General features: G+C 55.3%; 1 protein-coding gene across 1 annotated transcript in view; it reads left to right on the forward strand.

Moving 5' to 3' along the window:
• The first annotated feature begins 276 nt into the window (after positions 1–276).
• EPHB3 (EPH receptor B3) overlaps positions 277–10,328 on the forward strand; it is a 29,400-nt gene continuing 19,348 nt past the window's right edge. The window contains exon 1 of the mRNA XM_027875372.1: positions 277–346. The gene's annotated coding sequence lies outside the window, so the exon portion shown is untranslated. The remainder of the gene's footprint in view (positions 347–10,328) is intronic.

A 10,328-nucleotide genomic window follows, 5' to 3' on the forward strand; every position in this document is an offset into this window, starting at 1 on the left:
CGGAGCACCACCGCCGCCCCGAAATCTGTCCGCGGAGGGGCCGGCCAGATCCCGCCGGGCCCGGGCCCCTTTCCCCCGAGGACCTGCCTGCGCTCCCACCTGGCAGCCCGCCGGCCGCGTCCAGCCCGCACCGCCTCCGGCCTGGGCTTGGGTCGGCCCCCGAGCCTCCCCGCGCAGCGCGCCGCGAGGGCGGCCCCGGCCCGGACCCGTGGCCGCCCGGCCATGGCCCGAGCCCGCCCGGGCTGCTGGCCGCCGGGGCTGCGGGGGCCGCTCCTCCGGCTCCCGCCGCTGCTGCTACAGCTGCTGCTGCTGCTGCTGCTGCCCGCCGGCAGCCGGGCGCTGGAAGGTGAGCGAGCCCCCCGGGGGTGCGGGGCAAGAAGGAGGCGGGCGGGCATCGGGCCGGGGAGCCCTCGTCGTCCGGCCCGGGCTTCTCTGGAGGGGCCGTCTCTCAGGCTGCCCGGAGCCCGGAGCGATCCCGCAGCCCGGGGCCCGCGCCCGGAGAAGGGCCCCGGGCCTCCGAGAGCCGCCAGCCGGGAGGATGGGGAGGTTGGGGGCAGGGGCGTGGGGGAAATCGATCGGCTGCGCTCGAGGAACGCGGGAGGGATCCCTCGGCTGGCATGGGGGCCCTGCCACTGTCATCCAGGGAGGGGAGGAAGGAGGGATCCGCTACGCGGGAGGGAGGGGGGAAGGGATCTATTAGGGGCAAGCTGGGGGGGGGGGGGCATTCTCCTGAGCGCCTCTCAGAGGGGCGTGGGGTCCGCCGGGACAAGGGGGACCCAGGAGTGCGCGGCACCCACTCGGAGACAGGTTCCGCTGGGGGAAAGCTGCGGGCTGCCATCTGCTCCTGGGGATCCCGGGGGGGGGGGGGGTGGGGGGAGGGCAACCCAAGAAACCCGCTGGGTCGCCGTGTGAGCAGCTGGGGAGATCGAGTCGGGAGCCAAATGTGAGTGTGAGTGGGGGCGACCGAGTATGTGCCTTGTCTGTGTAAGTGCTTGCGTGCTTATGTAGGGCTACCCGCGGGCTCCCGGAGGCTGTGCTAACCGGGCCCCAGCTAGCCCGCTTTGTCGGGTGGAGGGGATGAGGCTGGCATCCGCCGAGAGGGCTGCTGCTGGCTTGCGGGGGTGGCAGGGGCTGGGGCACTGTTATTGTTTATCTATTAGCAAGTGCCAACCCCGCACGAGGGGGGGCCGCCCCACCCAGCCCGGGGGCTCACCTCTGTGTGGATTTCACTAGGAAATCCAGGCAGGCCGGCGGGCAGGCGGGGTCTACTGGAGGCCAAAGCGCCCCTAACCGGGCCCCCGAAGTTTCTGGTTTGATCCTGGCCCTCCCGACAGTGCCAAGTGTGGAAAACTGGCCAGCAACACAATGGCTTGTGCTCACACCTCCTCCTCCTCCTCCTCCTTTTGCAGTTGCGGGGGATGGGGGGGGCACTCCCAAATCCCAGGGGAGCAGGGGCACAAGTGTTCTCGTCCCCTCTGGACCAAGAGCTGCTTACACACATGCCCTGTGACACAGGCATGCTGGGAGAGACATACTGGGACCCAGACACAAACAATAGAGACTTACACAGACTGATCAGCAAGTGGGAGCTCGCTCACACTCTCACGAGCACACACACACACACACACACACACACACACACACACACACATTTTAAAATGTCTGTAAATCAGGAAACCTGGGGGGGCATTACTTTTTCAAGGGGGGGATATTAAAAAAATAGAAACAAGTACTTCTCCCCCTACACACACACACACACACATACACACACACACATACACACGCATACTTCCCCCTAAAGTTTAGGAGCTTAAAATGATCCTATTAACTTGGTTTGACCATAAAAGTATCATATTTGGGTAGGAGTATAGACATAGATACAGGGTTTGGTGGGGGAGGGCAGGGGTGTGTTATGGATTTTAGAGGAAAATGTTTTTCTCCCTGTTTCTTCCCAATTTTTTAGGGGGGGGGGCTTGCTCTGAGATTGTTTTCTCTTCCCCTCCCTCAGTTTTTCTCATCCCTCTTCCCAAAGATCACTACCCTCTCACACCAGGACAAGGAGCCGGCCAGACACAGACACACACGGAGATGTCCACAGGGGCAGGGCCCACATTCGCACACTCACAAAGATGTGGGCCTGTGATAGGCTCACAGGCTGGAGAAACCAGTGAAGCTGTCTTTGTTGTTGGGTGCCTTCAGGGTGTGAATGAGAGGAGTTCCCAGCTCTCTCTCTCTCTCTGTCTCTCTCTCTCTCTCTCTGTCTCTCCCTCCCTACCTTCCTCTCTCTCTCCCTCCCTCCCTTCCTCTCTCTCTCTCTCTGTCTCTCTCCCTCCCTGTCTCTCCCTCTCTCTCTCTGTCTCTCTCTCTCCCTCCCTCTCTTCCTCTCTCTCTCTCTCTGTCTCTCTCCCTCTCTCTGTCTCTCTCTCTGGGGGGGGGATTTGGCCTGGGTTAGGGGAGTGTGTTGCAGGTGGGCGCCCTCTCCTACTTTTTGGACAGAGCCCATTGCTCTGTTCAGTTCAGCCCGAGTCTCATCAGAGTAGATGGCCTTCTTAATGGGCTCTGCTCCAGTGCCTAGCTTGTTAAGGGAGCTGGGTCAGGAGAGGAGCGGTTAGAGACCTCATGTCAGATAAGCTTGATCAACAGAGAGGAGTCAAAGGACCTAGATTTGAATCCTGTTTCTACCTGTGTGACCTTGGGCAAATCACTTTCCATCCTCTGGGCCTCAGTTTACATTTAAGGGCATTGGACACTGAAGCCACTAAGGTCCCTTCCAGCTCTGGATTCCTGTGAGCTGAATAAATGGGGCGGGCAGTTGGTTCTGAACTATGGAGAACAAGTCTCTGTGTCAGGCGCTTTTCTGACCATGTGAGGAGAGGGGAGAAAAGTCAGGAAGCCTGTGCTCCTGCGTTCCCTGGCCTGTGCTTTCTGGCTGTAGAGTGGGTACTGGACCTTCTGGCCTACCTGGGTTAGCTCAGCCCTTCCCCTCCCCCCATCCCAATCTTGCACCTGATTTCAGGGCACCAGAAACATGAGTGCAAATGGTGGTGATGGTAATAATAGCTCCCATTATATAGAGTTTACAAAGCCCTTGCCATGCCTTATCTCATTAGCTCTCACAACGCTTCAGTCATGTGGTTGCTCCTATTATCCCCATTTTCCTGATGAAGAAACTAAGTCTCCAAGGAGGTGACTTGCCTGGGTCACACAGTTAGTAATCAACTGAGGCTGGGTTTGGACTTTACCTGTCCTTACCAGCTACTGTGTTGGGATGCTTTCTGATGAAAGCCTGGACTGGTCCCAAACCTCCTCCTTACTCTCTAGCCTGGGGGTCTTCCTGTACTCCAGACCCCAGCACCTGCAGCCTGGTCTCATTATGGCTGTTTCAGGGTGTGTGTGTGTATGTGTGTGTGTGTGGCGGGAGGGAGAGGGGTGGGGGAAGGGTTGCCTGCCCTAGAAATCTGATCAACCCTGGGCTAAGCTAATTTCTATGATTTGCTATGTCCTACCTCCTTGTAGGAAAACTTAGGCCCTTGCTCCTCCAGAGCAGACCCAGGGCAGGCAGGAACCCCACCTTGTCCTGATGCTCAGCCCACAGGCATATTCAAGTCCATGGCCCCCGCTCTCCTCTCCTGCAGCTCCAAGGAGTGAGTGAGGGGATGTCTTATGAAAAGCAGAGTCGCCCCCTTCTTGCCTCCTGCACTGAGCTCTGAATGCAGATTGGCTACCTTGTGGAAACAAAGAGTCTCCAGGGCAGTTGGGATGCCTGGGTCCTAAGATGGCAATGGAAGGGCTCAGGAAGAAGCCTTGGGGGATGTGTTTGAGTCATTCCAGGCTGTAGAGGGTGATGTTCTGTGGGGATGGAAACAAGGATCTGTCCCCCATCTGTGCCTTGCTAAGAAGGGGGAGAGATTCCTCTGGATTCTTGTCATTCCCCAGACTTCTGCCAGGGTCACATTGGTGCAGTGGCAGTGAGTACCTCCTGAGAACATGACCTTGGGGAGAACTTTTATGGTTGCAACTCATGGGTCCTTTGGTTCCAGACCTGACTATTTCCCCCCTGTCCACACCTCAATGAGAGGTGGTGGGAATTCTGGTTCCAACATGAGCCATCTAACCTTGGGAACCTCACTCAAATGCACCTTGCCTCAGTTTCTGCACCTGTTAAATAGAGATAATAACACTTGCACTGCTTACCTCCCAGGCTTGTTATGAGGCTCATATGAGATAATGAGCCTGGTGCTTTGCAATCCTTAATGCACTATATAAATATGGGTTATTATTCAACTCCCTGCAGTTAGACAGTGGCTGGCCTTGAATCCCCTCCCAATTCCTGCCAGCTGAGGGATCATAGCTAGAAGGGACCTTAGAATCCAGTCTCCACATTTTACAAATGAGGAAACTGAGACCCAGAGTCAGGTGATGTGCCCAGGGTCACACGGGTAGTAAGTGCAGTGTCAGGATTTCAGCCCAAGACTTGGGACTCAACTCTTTTCCAACTGTGCCACCCTAGCTTCCCATAGCTTAAGACCCACCAAGGAAAGGCTCCCAATTAAAGAAAGAATATTGATCGATTACTACGTGCCAAGCTCTGCTCATCAACTTTCATTCCCCAAGAGTGTGCCTGCTTCGAACCTCCCTGGGGCCACAGCCATACAAATCTCACCAATTGAAGGAACATTCCTTCCTGGACACAGTGCCTGGCAAATGGTAGATGTTTAATGAAAGCTTGTTGACTGATCCCTGACTTTCAAGTACCTTTGGATGTCTGGGGACAGAGAGACTACAGGAGATCTGGTTGATCCTGGTCATTTTCTTGCCCCATGCCTTTTGGAGCATGGGTGCCTAGGAAGGAATGTGAGTCCTGGTTGAGTAGGATAGAACAGATTGTGGATGGGAATCAGGAGAGCAAAGGGCCCAGGGATGGATGCCAGGCCCTATCATTGGATGTATTTGAGAATTCCTCACCCATCTCAGAAGGAGTCACTGTGGGACCACTTAGGGAAAGAAGGATAAATCCCAAGGTCTCTCCCCATCTTTGTTCAGGGCCTGGCAGGTGATGAGGGAGGGGGTAGGATTGGCTCTTAGTGGGTTACGCTCTCCCTAGAACTCCAAGACCCAGTCATGGGAGGTGGTGTGTGTGTATGTGTGTGTAGCCAACTGCTGCCTTTGCTGCTGCTGCCCAAGGGACAATAGGCCCTGGTGGTTTCTGTGACTTATTCACCTGTTTGGGGAGCTTTCCCCCTCCCCTCTCATTTTGTCATGAGCTGGCATTTCTGTGGGGCCGATGACTGATGGCAGCAGGTATTTGGGGGAACCAGTTTGCTGCGGCATTTTCTTCTCATTAGCTGTTGCCGCCATTGGCTGCTGCCACCACCACCACCGCCGCCGCCACCACCGATACGGCGGCCACTCCACTGTCCTGGGAAAGGCCTCTACCACCCTGGTAGTGTGCTAATTAAACAAGCTGAGGAGGCTGAATCACCAGCCCTGAATAGTTTGAAAATTGTACCTGGGCCTGCTGGGCTGAGTCAAACTGGTTTGTCAGGATGGAGCCGCTGAGGCCGGGGGAGGGGCAGCCTTGGGCACAGTTGGGCACCTGAGCTGGTGGGTGAATGTGTGGTGGCAGTGGGATGGGGCCCACTTGCCAGGTCTTCCCCTCTCCCTATTCCCAACCCCCTCATCCCCCTAGGACCCAGTGGGGAGACCTATGAAGTAGGGCTCTTAGGAAAGGCCTGAGCCAAGCCTTGGAGGCCTCGTTCCCTGGTGAGGAGAGGGCCTCTCCATCTGAGGCTCCCCACCCTCCAAGAGGGGCTGCTCTGGGGTTAGAGACCTGCTGTTCCAGGCTCCTGGCCCCCTGCTTTGCTCCTTCCTAGTTTCTTCCCTCTCATGTTTATTTAATTATACATCCCAGAGATCTGAGGGGGAAGAATGAAAAACATAATGTGTTCTCCAGTCTGGGATGCTCTAGGCCTTCTGTTCCCTGCCTTCCTGGACCTAGGGGCTAAAGGGCCAACCTGAGAGGCTGGGGAATAGGCCAGAGTGAGGAACAACTACACAGCCATATGCCCAGGATGGAGAAGGTGATGATTTCACTGAGGTGCGGGATTACTCCTGAAACCCACATGTCCATGGTCCCATCTCCACTAAGATTCTTTTTTTTTTTCCACTAAGATTCTTAAGCGGGATCTTGCCACCACCCCCCTTGAGGGTTTATATCTAGAGAATAAGGGGAGAGGGTGCGGTTCTGGACAGATCAGGCTGCCCTTTCCTCTCATCCTATGGGGCAAAGAATCCTGAGGGTAGGGAGTGTGTGTGTGTGTGTGTGTGTGTGTGTGTGTGTGTGTGCGTGTGTGTGTAGGGCTGTGTTTAGACAGGGTACTGTGGAGACTCATGGTAAACCAGGTCTGTCTGGAGTGAGGTAATGGGTGGGTGAGGAGTCAGGGTGGGGAGGGGGCTGCCAACCCAGGGTAGAATGGAGTAGGCCCTAGTGGTTTGCTTCCTGGCAGACCTCGGTTCTGACAATGTTGAGGAAACAGATCCAGGCCACTCCTGCCTCCCTTCGGAGGCTGTGATCTGCTTGCAGACTCTTCTTTGCCTGGCCTTGGTATGTTGGTCTCTCCTGGGCTGAGAAGGCTTACCAGGAGCTCTTCCTGGCTTTGGGTTGAGGTTCAAGGTTTAGCCTTTCAGTTTCTTTCCCTCGTTTTTCAGGCTCTGTGGATTTGGGAGACACGCCTGTTCTCAGGGCGAGGCTCACCGGGCTGACCTGCCGCTCGGGCTAGGAGCAGGGGCCTGGGGCTGACATGGAGGAGGGCTGGGTTCCACACTCTGGGCTTGGCTAGGGCATGGTGGGTTCTGGGGATCACGAAAGCCATTTGTAGTCTCTGGCCAATAGTGGCATAGGCCAAGCCCCTCTGTCTGGGGCTTGGGTACATAGATAGGGAAAAGAGTCAGGGAACAAGGAATCTTGGTCCTCCTTGGGGTCCTTTCTGAGAGGCAAGTGCTGGGCTGAAAGCTGCAGCTCCTTAATGGTGGTCAGATTGGGCTTGGTGTCAGCAGTGCTGGGGAGGGTACTGCCCCACCCCAGGCTTGGCCCTATCCTGAGCAACTCCTCCCGCACCAGCCCCATGACCAGATTCCCCAACCCTGCCTGTACACTGGCAACAGGAGGCACGACTGGTCGGTTGGTTGGCGGCCCCACTCCCTGCCACCCCTTTCTTCCCTGGCACTTTATGCCCAGCCTTCCCTCCCTCCCTCCAATCCAGGGCTGCCTCGGCAGTTTTCCCACCTTGCCGGCTCCATGTTGTCTGTGCTTCTGTTTTGTCTTATCTAGAGGAGGTGCCACACCTGGGGGACCTGAGACTGGCGGGCAGGGTGGGGGAAGGGACACCAAAGAGCTGTGGCTCCCTTTCTAGATCAGAGCTGGCTTCTTCCTTCAAGTTCTCCCCATGCCTGGGGACTTGGCCCAGAGTTGACAGACAGGATGGGCAGTGGTGGAAGAAGAGCGATTATCTCTAGTAACATGGGAGAGAAGTTGGATGGAGGGGAGATATTGGGGGGGGGCATCTGCTTATGACCTGTGTGTGCCTCTGGGAATTTGTCCATGCAGGCACCTCAAGGAGTATGGGCACCAGCCTGTGTCTGTGTAAGTTCTGAGGAGACTCTGAGCATGTATGACTGTCTGACCGTGACTATGCCTGTAGTAGGGCCTGTGTGCACCAGAGCATGTGTTTGTTATAGTGTGGTGTGTGTTTATAAAAGTGTGAAAGCCCAGCCAAAGACATCTGTGAGACCTTTGCTGGAATTGTATACAACTGTGTCTTTATGCAACTTGGACCAGGTGTCTTCAACTCTGTGTGTGTGTGTGTGTGTGTGTGTGTGTGAGAGAGAGAGAGACCAAGTACCGAGAGAGACTGACTGTGAACCTTAGAACAGTGTGTATGTGTCTAATGAAGACCAGCTTTCTGGGAATGTGACATAGTGTATGTCCAACAAAGGCTGTGGATATGTAACAACAACCAAAACTAACTTTAGGCATGTGAAATACTTTGTGCATGCATGACTTTAGAAGACAAATTCTGTGTATATGACTATTTCTGCCCAAGCCTCAGTGTATGTGTGTGTGTGTGTGTGTGTGTGTGTGTGAGAGAGAGAGAGAGAGAGAGAGAGAGAAGAGTGTCCGCATGCATGCCTTCACCTTTGTAACCAAAACTGTAACTGCGTTTGTCTCAAAGATTGTAACTATTTGTCTCTAATCATAGTGTGTGGTTCTTAATGTAGGCTCTCAGTGTGTATGTACGTATACCAGTGAGCATGTATCTAACCAAGGGTGTAACTATGTATCTAAAGACGGCACTCAACAAGAGTGAGTTTATAACTAATGGAACACAGTGTAATGAATAAAAACAGTAAGAGTGTGTGTGTGTGTGTGTGTGTGTGTGTATGTGTGTGTGTGTGAGAGAGAGAGAGAGAGACAGAGAGAGACAGAGAGACAAAGAGAGAGACAGAGAACATTGAGCAGGTAGCAAACCAAGATTGTAACTATGTATCTAAAGATGAAACTCAGTAACAGTGAGCTTGTAACTAATGAAAAACACTGTAACAAAAATGGTAATGTAGTTGATGTGGTGTGATGTGGTGGTGCTGGTGGGGTGTGTGTGTGTGTGTGTGTGTGTGTGTGTGTGTGTGTGTGTGTGTGTCTTGATTTCAGGAGCCTGATAAGTAAGCCAGGGGGCAGACCCTGAGTGCATCTGTATTCTTGGAACACACCAGGGAGCCGCACATCTGTTGCCACGTGGCGGCTCTGTGTCTCTGTGGAAACCTGAACTTGGGAGCTCTCTCTCTTCTGAGCAAGTGGGTTCTCAAGCTGAATGTGGTCCCTAGCCCTGGGCCAGCCATGTCTACTGGACTGGGCTGTACACTCTGCCTTTGGCTGCCCTGGCCCTACTGTGTGCATGGGCCTGCCAGCCATCCTTGGCAGCCTACTGAGCTGAGGTGGGGGACTATTCTGAAAGCAGGAACGAGTATCAGATGGCATGCCAGGGCTATCAGATGCTACTGAGTCTGCATTTGCTTAAGACTTCTGCCCCAATTCCCACCCCCACCCCATACACACATGTGCACAGAGCTACAAAACGGGGTTGTCCAGGACCTTGGGGAATTGGGTGCTAGTTTGATTTTCTTGCCTCTTTTGTCCTGCTGGTCCCCCAGATAGAGAGGTGTATACCCTCCTTGGGCCCCAGGGAGGAGGTGGGAGGATGGGGCTGTGTTGGCTCTGCTGAAGGAGCTGAGTCCCACCCAGTCATCCCTGTGGTGGGGATGAGGAGGCCCCCTTCTCTTTGCCTCCCTCCAAGAGGAAGGGGGGGCAGGGGTAGGAGAGCCAGGCCCGCCCCTCAGGGTGACCGGGGCCCTTCCTCCTGCACATATGACAAAAAATCCAAGTCCTCTCTATTAATGAGAAAAATGTGCCACGATTGAGCAGTGGCCAGGAGCCTCCCCCTCCCCCCCAAGCTCTCTAGAAATGATACTGAGATGAAGAGCAGCAAGGCAGCCTCCCTGTTTCCCCCTCTGAGCCCTGGCCTCTCCTCCTCTCTCTCCTCTCCTCTCTTATCCTCTGCTCTCCTCTGCTCTCCTCTCCTCTCCTCTCCTCTGCTCTCCTCTGCTCTCCTCTCCTTTGCTCTCCTCTGCTCTGCTCTCTTCTCCTCTCCTCTCTTCCCCTTCTCTCCCCTTCCCTCCCTCTCATTCTCCCTCCCATCTCTGGGCTTGTTTGAAACTGTGGAGGAATCTGGCTGGAGCGGGGGAGGGGGCTGAATATTTGGGTTTAAACAGTTCCAGATGGGTTTGGCACGGGCAGAACAGGAGGAAGTGAGCGAGCGAGCGAGCAGGCAGGGGAGGGAGGAGAGGGATAGAGTCAGGGAAGGGAGAGGGAGCCAGCAAGGGTGGGAGCCCGAGCTGCCTGCCTGCCTGCCTGGCTGCTCTGGGGCTGGGACAGAGGGAAGGAGGGGAGCAGCTTGGCTCCGATCAGTCCCAGGGACAGGAATTCTCGGGGCTGCTGGCTGCAGGGTCGACCACCTGGCAGCTTCTCACTCTGTCTCCTGACTGCTGCTCTCTCCATCTTGCTCTCTACTTCAGTTACACTGTCTTGGTGTCTGTATCACTGTTGGGCCAGCCCGGATCCCCAGTCTCCATGACAGACAGAGTAGTTTAGTGTCTGGGACCTTGGACTTGGCGGCAGGAGGGCTCCTCAGACAGTTCCCTGGTCTGTGAAAGGAGAGGGTTTCAGCACTGCATCTCTGAAGCCCCTCCCCTGTGTCTCTGCATCTCTGAAGCCC

This window comes from Vombatus ursinus, unplaced genomic scaffold (genome assembly GCF_900497805.2).
Source record: "Vombatus ursinus unplaced genomic scaffold, bare-nosed wombat genome assembly UNPS02014808.1, whole genome shotgun sequence".
NCBI classification, from domain to species: domain Eukaryota; kingdom Metazoa; phylum Chordata; class Mammalia; order Diprotodontia; family Vombatidae; genus Vombatus; species Vombatus ursinus.